At 33.3% G+C, this 13,990-nt stretch overlaps 1 protein-coding gene across 1 annotated transcript in view; it reads right to left on the bottom strand.

The window, feature by feature from the left end:
- LOC123661181 overlaps window positions 1-8,814 on the bottom strand; it is a 28,637-nt gene extending 19,823 nt beyond the window's left edge. The window contains exon 1 of the mRNA XM_045596167.1: window positions 8,794-8,814. The gene's annotated coding sequence lies outside the window, so the exon portion shown is untranslated. The remainder of the gene's footprint in view (window positions 1-8,793) is intronic.
- Window positions 8,815-13,990: the final 5,176 nt, after the last annotated feature.

The raw sequence follows: 13,990 nt of genomic DNA, 5'->3' as shown, positions 1-13,990 counted from the left end.
TTATATTAATGAATAAACTTAAAACTACTGGATCGATTTAAAAAATAAATTATCACAAGAATTCTTTACTACCGATTGACATATGCTATATTTTAAGGGCAGAAACGGAAAACCGTGTAACATAGAAAGCTAGTTACAAATAAAGTCAATGATAAAATAAAAATAAAAACAAATTTTAAAGTTTTTTTTTAAATTTTATATCGACTATCGTAAATTCACTCGAATCGAAATTATTATTCACGCTTCGTTTATTATGAAAAATTAATATTTAATAACCGTTTCGAAGTCTTACACAATCCCCAGAACAAATAGACATGTAGTTTATCGCCTTCCACTATATATTATCATCGCGTGTTACGATCTAATAAAGTCCATGTCGTGTCTCACTTATCTTGACGTCTCGCGAACTCGTAAAATTGATACTTTAAAAAATTTCCGATGTTTTTTAAATAATTTATAGAATTTATTTACAATATTTTTGGTGTTGCGTGATTAGGTTTTTGTAATATACGGACTCTTTTCGCGCAGATCTATAAATGTATACTTATAATAAAACGCTTGACTTGGGGAGTTAGTTAGTTAATGCGTGACGAGAGCGTTAGGAAAAGTGTGATTGGCGCGGCAAACTGAAGTTGAGAGGGAGATAAGTTAGAAAGAGAGAGAGTTACGTTTCATAAGTTTTATTGCAGTCGTGTGGAGTAAACACAGAGTAGTTTTTAGAGTTCCCACTCTGAAATTGACTTTGAAGTCAAAAGTATAATATTTTTGTTTACCTATATCTTGGCACGCTTAAATTAGGTGTCGAATAAAAAAAGAAATTACTCATAACGCTTCAGCTTGTAATATCGCACTACTGGGCATAGGCCTCTATCCCCATGTAGGAGAAGGATCAGAGCTTAATCCACCACGCTGCTCTAATGCGGGTTAGCGGATATATTCTCTACTATGAGTAACGATCGCTATCAGGTGTATCTACATGATAACAACCGGGACCGACACGGCTTAACGTGTTAGTCATAAATCATGTTAGAATTTTTGGTCACATCACCAAACTTCACTATATCCGTCAAATATTTCTATTTATAACTTGAAATCTGAAGCTTCAGTTTATTTGTTGTGAAACATAGTATTACCCCTTACTAATAAAGCCTATTAGAAACTTAACCACGAGATAAACTATATTAGAAACCAGTGAAACAGATTCTTAAAATTGTTCTCTTTTAACTAACTTATTAACATCCTAAACTCAATTTAAAATCTTAATTTTTTTTAATAGGATTAGCATATACCTATTTGTTCTCGTGAGAATCATGCTAACACTACAGAATATGCATTAAAATCTCACGTCACAATACTTTTTGCTGTGATTGAGACTTTTACTTAATCTTAGAACATAGTAAACATTAAAAGAATTCCCATCAATTTGTAAAGCTGTGTTTGGTAATTAGTCATTGTGATGTGAAGGGATCTGACATGGCATTGTATATTGAATACGGATACGGAATAATATGATCAGACGATGGTGGTAGCTGCTATACTAGCCGTACTACCCTCCTAATGACAGTTTTCTAGGTCACATGGATTAAGCTCTGATTTATCCTATCTTCTACGCGACGAAAGGGGCCCAAGCCCAGCTGTGGGATGTTACAAGCTGATTCCTAAAATTTGGCGTGATCTGGGCGATCTTGGTTCATAAGTTTGTGTACAGATTCCTGATAGATAACATTCTACTGAATGACTTGTAGAATGTTTACAAATTACAGCTTATAATGAAAAGATTGTAAGCTAATGTACACAATATTACGATAAGATTTACAATGTAACATCGTTGTAACATTTCTTTTACCCTAAGACACTGCAGCAGCAGGAGGCCTGGAGCAGTTTCTTCTTTCTCCCTTAGCTTTTAGCCATAAAGCTATATATTTCATTCATGACGAGAGCGTTACGAAAATTGTGATCGGACGAGGCGAACGGAACAAAACAGGTGCGAGCACACATTTTCTTTCTCTCTTTCTCTCATAGCCAGTTACGTTTCGTTCATCTAAGACACAGTTAAGGCCTATTGTGCAGGCCTATTGCTAAAGAGGTCTTACTTCAGTCGTGTGGTCTAAAGCACACTCAGTTTTAATTAGCAACTCTATTCTATTCTGAATTTATTTATTAAACTATGTATACATCAATCAACAGTATTACACGCCAATGAAAAGCGAACTAAATGGGTAGCAATTATTATCAAAGATATTATTATCAAAGATATTATTAACAATGCATTAAGATGTCTGCAACCATTGGTGAAGTGTGTCTACAATTAAACGAAAGTTTTTGAACGATTGTTAATGTGTGTCAGCTTTAATATCTACTTTTTACCATTTCGAAACATCTATAGCTTCATATGTACCTGATTTTTGCTTTAATTATATCTTTTGTTATATAATAAAGTACAGTACATCCGGATATGAGAGAGATGATTGATTGATAAAATAATTGGTTGTTATGAGAAGAGTTTTCTGCTGATTCACGGTTAGATTATATTGTTATCTATAGTAGTATCAGCCGATACGTTTTGATACTATTATGATGGCAAAAAAGTACCCTACCCTTGCTGTTGATACACTGCATTCACAGGAGAACCTAATCATCACACGTATCTCAGGAACATGGTCTTTTTAATGTAGAGGTACCTACTTTATCAGTCTACCGGCTTTAAATATATAAAAAGATATTTCTTGCTCTCAAACATAGATCTGCTAAGGTTTGTTTAATAATAATAAATGGTTTCCAGTAGGATGTCATTCGTTTTCAGTAAATAATATACCTAAAATATAAACGCCTAGACCGCTAAAGTCATATTTTTGATAAAATATATGGCTGTATTAAATTACTGGTATTATAATTTCCTGCCTGAATAACACATCCATAACTTTTAGAATATTCTGTGTTAACATATTCATTCACTAAATTAATGGTTTTCAATAGTTAAATTAGAACAGATGATATTCTACATATATGATAACTAGCAAATAAGTGTAAATATAGACATAGATTAGAAAGTTAATAAAATGTTCAGAAATTATGAATGAATGAATGGTGAGTGGACAAAGAGTACTTGTAAGGGAAAAAAAAACTCAGCGTCGGACCACGTCCTAGTTTTACTAGGTAGTCACAGGATTGTCGATCTGTAGTTTATATGACAAATCGCCTGTGGCAATAATATAATTATAATGCATGTATAACAAATGGCTTGGGCATTTTGAGCCCGTGGATGTATATTTTTAAATTAAAAAAAAAACATGACATTGCCACTATCACATTGAATCTACGAAAGAATCAAGAGAATGGTTTTATTCCATGTACCTACATATTTACTTCATAAATATACAATTTTTTCAATAGAATGGAGAGAACTGTACAGTTCTAAAAAAGTTGTGAAGACTGATTTTGAACCTAAAAGACTATGTTGCGAGACCTGAAATTTGTAAAACAAAAAACAGAGTATTTCAAATGTCAACTAATGAAAAATGTATTAAAATAATCGCAGGTGAAAGAGCGAGGTACTTCCAGTGACATTTAAAAAGGGCTTTCAAAACATTTTTATTATCAAAACAAACCCACATTTCGCTGTCACACACAATATTTTACGAAACTCGTTATAAATCGCTGTCACTAAATTTTATACACAGTTCACGATGCTCTTCTGATTTTTATCTGACCCAGGGCTCTGAACAGAACCAGTCTCTTGACACGTGATCCGTTATAGAAATTTTTTGTAATGTTTCACACCTCGTTCTTATATGTAAATTTCTCTTGTTTTGTATTTTTAATCATAAGCCACGTAGAAATGAACTCGTACCAGGACAGTAATGTTTTATGTCATTGACAGAAGATATAACTGAATTGCTGTGTGGCTTCGGCATTAAAGTATAGAGCCACCCCCTCTCTTCCCGTGGGTGTTGTAAGAGGCGACTAAGGGATAACACAGTTTCACTAAAATCTTGGAACTTATAAAGCCGACCGATGGCGGGATAACCATCCAACTGCTGTCTCTGAAATACACAGGCCGAAGACGGGCAGCAGCGTCTTCGTTGCGACAAAGCCAGTACTGCGGTCACCAACCCGCCTGCCCAGCGTGGTGACTATGGGCAAAACACATGAGTTCACGTTATTTTTGGCGTAAACTTGTGGAGGCCTATGTCCAGCAGTGGACTGTTTAGGCTGTAATGATTATTTGGTAATTATTTTGACATTTCCTAAAAGTAACTGTTGACAGTTCCTTAATATTTTTAGGTTGAATTTACATTTCAAATTGTTGGTAGTTTTACAATAACTATAATTAATAAAAAAATAAAATTAATCTATTTAATGTCTGTTCAAAAGGGATATTGTAGCATACTGGATTAAAAAAAAATGATTTTATATTTATAAAATTAAGTAAAAGAGACAGAAATTTCTGTTTCTTATGTTGACATTAAGACAACTAAAAATATAATGATTGCAAATTCAGTATGCATCCGTATTTGAGTAACCTACATATATTGTAAACTATCTATCATTCGACGATTCACAAATTAATTACTAGTATACCAATCTTCCTAACGGAATGAAATACCCGTGTCGGGTCTAAAGTCACACACAAATTAAACACTAAGTAATATTTCCTCAAATGACTTCAATCTTTTTTAATATCTTGAGATTTGATATTAAATTTTCTAAGATGTGCGAACGCAGTACAAAAATCCATTAAGTGCTATTATGACAAACTATGGGACAATAATAAAAGTGGCTCCCATAATAACATGAAGAAAGTTATTTCTCATGTTTTGTAACTGATCTAGTTCACAGCCTAATCTTACACAACGCACGAGTAGGATCAATGGGTATACACAATACATCATTACCCATGTAAGGGGCGTCCATAAATTACGTGAGGTGTTTTTTTAAATTTTCTGTCCCTCCCTCCCCCCTGGTGAGATGTCGTGAGATTTTATTCAACCCCCTCCCCATCCCCCAATCTCACGTGAGATTTTTCAAAATGTGGGCTTCTTACGTAAACGCGTTGGATTGTTATTGAAATTATATTCTTTCGAACGAATTAGTGAATGATCTTAATCGTATTACGATTACGCTTAAGATTAAATCTTAAGCATGTACAATCTGGATTAAATAGACCAAAATAGTATTTTTTTTTTTTGTTGCAATCAGAAAAAAATTGCGTGATATTTGCCGAGGATTGCCAATTCTCTCCAACGTAAGATTAGATGAGATTTGACTTGTCCCCCTCCTCTCCTTTAAACATCTCACGTATTTTATGAACGTTTGCGGGGTCAGCTAGTATTTATATAAAATTACTAGCTGACCCCGCAAACGTTGTTTTGCCATATATGTTATTAACGCCCTTAATTCCCCCTCCCCATATTACTTAGGGGTATGAAAAATAGATGTTGGCCGATTCTCAGACCTACCCGATATGCCCACAAAATTTTATTAAAATCGGTCGAGCCGTTTCGGAGGAGTATGGCAACGAAAACTGTGACACGAGAATTTTATATATTAGATGTAAATTTTAGAAAATTTAGCTAAGGTAAGGTACAACAGATCTTAAAGAATGATTGTGTTCATAATGTTTATTTACTAAGCAACCAAAAATTTTAACTGAGATAGAGCACAGCAGGAAATTTTCTGCTTAAAATATGGAGCGGCCCGACAGAAAAAGTACCTCGACAGAAGATCACAGCTAAATAATACTGCTTTCAAGCTGTACAATCCATGATTGTAATCGTTGCGCCAACGCGGCGTCGGCGTTGTGGGTCTCCCCACCGTGCCTCGGAGAGCACGTTAAGCCGTCGGTCCCGGTTGTTATCATGTACACCTGATAGCGATCGTTACTCATAGTAGGGAATATATCCGCCAACCCGCATTGGCGCAGCGTGGTGGATTAAGCTCTGATCCTTCTCCTACATGGGGAAAGAGGCTTATGCCCAGTAGTGGGATATTACAAGCTGAAGCGTAAATTATAATACATTAATTACGTGATCGTTTGACAACATTTTAATCCCCCCCTTTGGTGATATGTTAGGTTTTAGACCACTTAATAATTACGCGATATTTTGGGTAAAGTTTATTTTGAAATGTTCAGCTTCAGAATTTTTAGATTTTTAAATACAAGTAAAAACTGATTAAATTTGGGAAGATTAAGCATTATAATACAAAATTTTCCACAGACATTTACAATACAATACAATTCAAATACTCTTTATTGTACACTATCAGAGAAAAATTTACGTTGTAGGATGTTTTGGGCAAAACTATCTAGTGTGATATCGCATGATATGTAATACGGTATAATTGTGTTTGCTCGCAAACGAAAAAAAAAAACCGACTTCAATTACATCGACGAGTAATACAACGTAGATCGACGAAAACATAGTCAAGTAACGCGTTATCAAAGATTACTCAAAAAGTAGTTATCAGACCTCGATAAAATTTATATGTGACCACATGACAAACATCAGCTTTCGATTAAATTAAAAATTATGAAAATCGGTACACTCAGTAAAAAGTTATTGCGGATTTTCATGAGTTTTCCTCGATTTCTCTGGGATCCCATCCTCCTCCTTTTTTAGAAGTCGGTTAAAAAGATTTTACTGGGCTTTTATGTATTATGTGTGTCAGTCATTGTTTCTATTATAAATTATAATTCTTAATGCACTTTATGGTGGAAATATTTGGTTGAAAAAAATCTAAAAAAGTCTTCATAGCTCTGCATAAGACTGTTAAAAAGAAAAAGATTTTTGATGCGTGGTGACTATGGGCAACACATGAGTTCAGGCCATTTTTGGAGCGAACTTGTGGAGGCCTATGTCCAGCAGTGGACTGCGATAGGCTGAATGAGAGCTAAAAAGCGATCAACGTACGATCTACAATCTGTAATATTATAACGACCCTAACGACTTCACGGTCGTAGAGACTTGGATTAATTAGTAAATATGAACTTGACTTTATGTTATTATGTATTTCGGAAATATAAATTTGGAATAAATTTTATTTTGTAATTTGAACAATAATAAAAAATTCCGAGGTCGTGATTTTATCTAGTTCAGCGTAAATGGGGTTAATGTGGTAGATTCAGTGAAGTGCAATGGTACTTACAGTCAATTTAATTATTAATATATTGAGAAATGATTTTGTTTGTTCGCTTAGCAACTAGCTCCTAAATTTCTGAACATATAACATAGTTAATAACAGGTTAAATTCTATAAATTTCTGTAATACTAGATCACATTAATATTTTTAATTGAAATCTAACAACGATTTTAAGCAACGAGAGATAGATGATATGATGATACCTGCGTTTGATTATTAATTTCTTTAACAGCAGACAATGTAAAAAGCGACTTTCAACACATCTGATTCATAGAAGGAAATACCTTTCCCAGTAGCAGAATATTAAGATTTATTTGATCAAGAGCGGTTAAACTGCTTGTAAAATAAATTTCTTTGTCTACCTATTTGTTCTTATTGTACTAAAACTATAAAAACAAAGCCTTGTGAGGGTGGGTTGATGTTTATAACACTCGCTTCAGCCTGAAATATCCCACTATTGGGCATAGGCCTCTTTCCCCATGGAGGAGAAGGATTAGAGCTTAATCCACCACTCTGCTCCAATGCGGGTTGGCGGATATATTCCCTACTATGAGTAACGATCGCTATCGGGTGTACATGATAACAACCGGGACCGATGGCTTAACGTGCTCTCCGAGGACCAAATGGGAGACCTACAAGGACTGTACAAATACCCAGACCACGGCAAACACCTGTATGGTCAATACAACTGTTTGTCACGTGCGGGGATCGAACCCGCAACCGCCAGCGCAACAGGTACAATCCATGGCTGTGACCGTTACGCCAACGCGGCGTCAATAACAATAATGTTTTATTCATAAAAATATTTCCATACAATAATGAGTTCCCTGGTTCTTATGATAGACATCGTATAATTTAATCAATACTAACTACTTCTGAGGATGAACTCCTATGGAAAAAAAAATCTCATAAAACCTCATAAAACATGGACAAATGCAGACCAAATTCTCATAGATTTCATAACTCGGTATAAGAATTTGGTGAGGTTTTTGAATTTTTTTTCCATAGGGTGTTCTAAAACATTTTCACGTATATATCGATTCAATTTTTTTTAAATTATCAATCTTTAGTTCAGCCTGTACATACATCTGCTAGTGTTGCTCCTACAGCTAGGTTTTCCTATTCGCGTAGAGAGGGAACAAAAGCCAGTGTCACACCAGTAACAACAATGTTTTCCGGTCAACGCTCCCGATAATGCGTGCACACTGCACTATTAACATCGGTTTCCTTGATGGTATTAAATTCACGTATGCTATTAATTATGTTTGTAGTTTAATACAGCTTATGACTTTTAGTGCGTTTTTTTTTTACATTTTATCGACGATTGTCGGTTGTAAGAAATTTAATGAAAAAAGTTTTTATTAAACTAATCACTTTTTTTAATACTATTTCAGTAATGTAGAATAATTTTCAATTTAATTTTTCATTTATAACGTACTATGTACGTAACGAACATCGGTTGACTGGAAGAGATCTCTTCTAAGGATAAGTTCAATCCACCTTTGCCATCAACCACTGATGTAAATTTTTTTAATATTCGTTTTAAGTGCAATAAAGTATTTATAAATAAAACATAGATAAAGACTATTGATTTAAAAGTTTAACTATACACATGATAAAATTCACACATCGTAGGTATTACACAACACTCACCGCTCTGTGTCCCGTCAAAAAGAAAGTGAAAATGTCAGCGGCTCAGGCGCATGCCGCGGTCTCACTTTCCGTCACACACTCTCACTGGCCTTCAAATATTAAAAAAGTTCCAATTTTCTTTTATAAAAATTAAAAAAAAGTTCTAATTTTTTTTTTAAATATTAAAAAAATATTGTGATGTCAAATTCGCGTCACTATCTGTGCACTTGTGTTGTGCGTGCTTCGCGCGGTGTCAGGTGCAACTGGTGTCGGTGAGAGCGCGCTTCGTCGTCGGCTGGAGGTGGAGATCGGAAATTGGTGGATATCTCTGGGGTTCGAGTTCGTATGAAAGAAGGAAAAAGTTCATTTGGGACTGTGGAGACGACTAATAAATTATATTAGACTTATGTTGTGGTACGTATATCTCTTGCAGAATTTAGTTGAAGCTTTCGACAGTGTATAGAAGCGTTGCAATTAATGTAAAAGTAATGCATTGAAGCTAAATCAATTATTCTAATATTTCATATTTCTTTGTGTGTTATCTCATAACTTTTTACTGGGTGTGTTTTCATGTATTTTTCTGAAGGTATTCAAAGTACTTGTCATGTGGTCGCATTTAAATTTGATTAAGATCTGATGATTACTTTTTGAGTACAGTGTAATGCGTATTTTATTGATTATTTTTTTCAATTATCTACGTTGTATTGTCGATGTACATTGAAATCGTTTTTTTACGAACAAATACAGCTATTGTGTGTTTAGTATAATTAAATTTAATATTAAACATATCGTCTATAACGTTAAGTTAATAATATCTTTAAAAGAAGACTTTTACAGTAACACAAACAAACATATTATACAAATTTGTATTTTAAATAAATAATGTTCTTAATTAACACTTTCCTAAATTAAATAACGATCATTGTGTTTGCTGGCCAACGAAATAAAAATCATCAAAATCGGTACAACCAGTAAAAAGTTATGCGGATTTTTGATGGTTTCCCTTAATTTCTCTGGGATCCCATTATCAGATCCTGGTTTCCTTATCATGGTACCATACCTAAGACATCCTTTCCAATAAAAAAGAACTATCAAAATCGGTTCATAAATGACGAAGTTATTCCGAACATACATAAAAAATATATGTATATATATACGGTCCAATTGGGTAACCTCCTCCTTTTTTGAAGTCGGTTAAAAAAGTAACATACAGTAAGACTTTTTTCGTAGAAACTTTTTATTTGCGTTCGAATGACGCAACACGGCGGTGGTCGAGAGAGTCTCGGTCAGTGCTTGTCGATAATTGACTTAGAGACATTATATAAACACGTACATTCCGACAAGTTCATACTTAAACAAACGGAACCGGGCTATAAAATAATGTATACGTAGTTTTAGTTCTTAAGGTAGGGAACATGGCCCAGGGTATATGTAATCGTAGATTGGACAATAGGTAGAGAGATTATCTCGAGTTTTCATTAGTTGTAAAAAGAAGTTTTTATAATTAATTCGGATATTGGCAGTCAGTTTTTAAATTTGGAACGTTTTAAATCAGAAAAAAATAATATAAATTGAAAATCCTTTCAAGCGTCATGTAAATGGCGACGTCTAAAGATTTACGTGTCTCTGATTTGTTTCTTAATTATTTTATCTAGAAATGAGACGACACAAGCTAGTATAACGTTAGTATACAATGAAATAACATTTCCAACTGATATCTCTTACGATTTTCACATATTTTTATAAAATTATAAAAGATATATGATTAAGTTCGTGATATTGTGAACTTATGCTGCTGTGTCTAATACAAAAAGAATATTTAATACACTATAATTCACATTACAATCAATACTTCGTAGATTATAAAAAAAAAGTTCACTTCAAAGACTTTTCGAAACACAATTTTAATTATAATAAAAAAAAAAACTATATCGAACTGTTTCAATGCTTGTTTGAGCACTAGTTTATTTGTATATTACCTTGAAATATGACTTTAATTGTGTTATCAAATCAGTACAATGGTTCATTTCTAAGGGCATATCATTTAACGATCAAGGTTCAATAGGGACCATGAGAGCTGATGAGGTTTAAATTGCAGTCATTGTTATATAAGGTATAATGTACGTGTCAATACTCAATCAAAATCAAAAGTTTCTTTGTTCAAGTTGGCTTTTTTTTGTTGTTGGAAAGGAGATATCCCAAGTGTAGTACCATGATAAGGACACCAGGATCTGATGATGGAATCCCAGAGAAATCGAGGGAATCCCTCGAAAATTATAGTGACGACTAGTGCGTTTGTTAATTTTTTTTTCGTCTAATTACGTTGTATTACTTGTCGATGTAATTGAAGTCGGTTTTTTTCGTTTGCGAGCAAACACAATAATGTAACATAATTTTACAAAGGATTATGTTATTTTGTAATTAATTTTGGTTAATTTGAAACTAACAGCTATTCGTAATGTTGATGCTGTTGAGAGGAATCGGTAAGAAAATCAACAGGAAAATGAAAATTAAACTTTTATTTGTTAGACACTGTTTTATTAAGGAAATGAATAGCATGAACTATCTTGCTTAAGTATTAGAGTAGCTTGAATTGTATCTCAATCTTATCTGCTTTTAAAAGTCATCATTCTGCCATAAAGTCAATAATCTTCACATCCCATGTAATATATTCTTAGTAAAAGCCAAGCGTCTCTAAATCTCGTAATTGAAATTATGATTAAGATTAGTTATATTTTTGAGTCAAAAAAATATTTATATAAAATTATATACATTTTATAAAAAAACTGAGGTAGGGTTGTTACCCTACCTCACCGTTACAGGAAATTTCTTACTCAAAATATGGAGCAGCCCGACTGGGGTAGTACCTCGACCTTACAGAAGATCACAGCTAAATAATACTGTTTTCAAGCAGTATTGTGTTCCTGTTGGTGAGTAAGGTGACCGAGCTCCTGGGGGGGATTGGGGATTAGGTCAGCAACGCGCTTGCGATGCTTCTGGTGTTGCAGACGTCTATAAGCTACGGTAATCGCTTACCATCAGGTGAGCCGTACGCTTGTTGGCCGACCTAGTTGTATAAAAAATGTATACCTATAGGTATAAAAAAAAAGAAAAAGGTGAGTATGTTTTTTTTTCTTTTTTTGTGTTACTCTGCATGCCGTATGCATTTTATCATATTTGTGTATTAAAAATGCACATAATATTGAAAATTAAAAAAAAAATCGATGAATGTTTCGAGAAACGAAATTTCGAAATAAAATTAATATTCTGTTTTAAGACAAATAAATATCATCCTTTTTAGAAATTCTATCATTTCGTAATCAAGAGATTTTCTACATGATAATGAGTAGGAATACATTAGTTTTGTTACAAATTTAATATGAAAAATTGATATAACATAGTTTCTTGTATAATTTACAATTGATAGCTCATTTTGAATGTATACAATTTTCATAAAATAGATTGATTTCGTAAGAATTTTATCCTTGTAAAGTTGATTTACCAATAATTACGTACATTGAAGGTATCGTGTGCGTACTGTTTTTTGAAGCCGTAGTGACCACATCATCTATACTAACATACACTACGTAAAGCTAAGAATGCGTTCAATTTTACGCACTTTTTAACTGTTTGTATTTTGGCCACGCGTCTCGCAGCAACTATTTGATGATTTTGAACGACATTTATTGTTAGAGTGATGTCTATTCGAACTAGGAAATTAAATACTCTTTATCCTCAAATTCTACATAAGGAGACAATATAATCAATGTGTGTAATTGAAAACGAAGACTAGGGTATATATATTTCGTACTTCAACAAAAATATTGCAAGAATAACAATATTCAACAACGTTTTTTGTAAAGCCGGTTACAACTAACGTTTTTAAAAACTTGTTAAATAATCACTGTAATTAAGTAAATTACATTTAAAAATGAATAATGTTCAAACAACTCGAGAAGAAAGTGAAAAGTAAGCAAAGCATGTAACATTGTAAGTAACAAAGAACTTTCGTACCGCAGAACAATTATCTCCAGCTCTTGACGCGGCGTAGGGTTGAATCATTCTCAATTATTGAGATGAATATCATAATTACTCGGAGGTGGACGCTTCTCTAATGGCCGTCAGACGACCTCGTTAGTGTGTGACTGATTTATTGAAAACTTTTCATTGCCGTGTTATTAATGTGCTTTTATTTCTATTAAAAGTACCTATAATAAGTATCTTCATTTGAAATCTAAAAGTTTTATTTAAAAATATTCGACAATAGTTTTTACACGAAAATTGTATTAAACTTAATATATAGTATTCGATCATCATTATCATCATCATCATTAGTTCAGCCTAACGCAGTCCACTGCTGGACATAGGGCTCCACAAGTTCGCGCCAAATATGGCGTGAACTCATGTGTTTTGCCCATAGTCACCACGCTGGGCAGGTGGGTTGCTGACCGCAGGGCTGGCTTTGTATTTGTATTGATATTGTATATTATATAGTATTCGATACCATATATTTATTACTAATATATAGCTAAAGCTATATAGAAAATTTTGAAGAAGAATTAGAAGAAGAAGAATTTAGACGAAGTTTTTTCTTGAAGTTAGTTTAAAGTTTTGATGTAAAGAATTCGTCGCACGATGTTTTTTGACCATTTTATTATTAAGCTCAGATATGGGAAATCAGAAAAATACTTTCGTGTTTCTAGCTATACTTAACAGGATATTGAGCTATGGAACGTAATTTTTTACAAAGTAAATTTTATTGATTTTTCATTTAAAGATATTATTACGGAGAAACTTGTACAGAGACGTGTGGGATAGTAAGAAGGGAGAAAGACACACAACGATGTATCATTTGAGCCAAATCTGGAAAGTGGAATTGTGCTTTAATCGCAGCCTTCCAGAGCATTAATTTGACTTTCTCTCGAACAGGCATCGATCACGGCAGACATGACACGCTTTTAATTGATTTTTTCTAGCTTTTATTTATTTACCTTGTAATCGTTCTACAGGTATGTATAGTTTCCCGACTGATTTGTTAAAATTTCTTTTAATAAGCTATCTGTACATACTTACATCTGCGATTAACTTACTAAATTTTAATTTCTGTTTGATTCGTTTACAAACAATAAAGTTATTAAAACTTAAACAATGAATTGTATTTCAATGTTATGAGATAAAAAGATCAAAATCGCAAACAATACATGTTTGTATTATTACG

Source organism: Melitaea cinxia, chromosome 16, assembly GCF_905220565.1.
Source record: "Melitaea cinxia chromosome 16, ilMelCinx1.1, whole genome shotgun sequence".
In the NCBI taxonomy this organism is placed as follows: domain Eukaryota; kingdom Metazoa; phylum Arthropoda; class Insecta; order Lepidoptera; family Nymphalidae; genus Melitaea; species Melitaea cinxia.
Note: the sequence above shows the minus strand (reverse complement) of the source record. Positions and strands in the feature narration are given on the sequence as shown.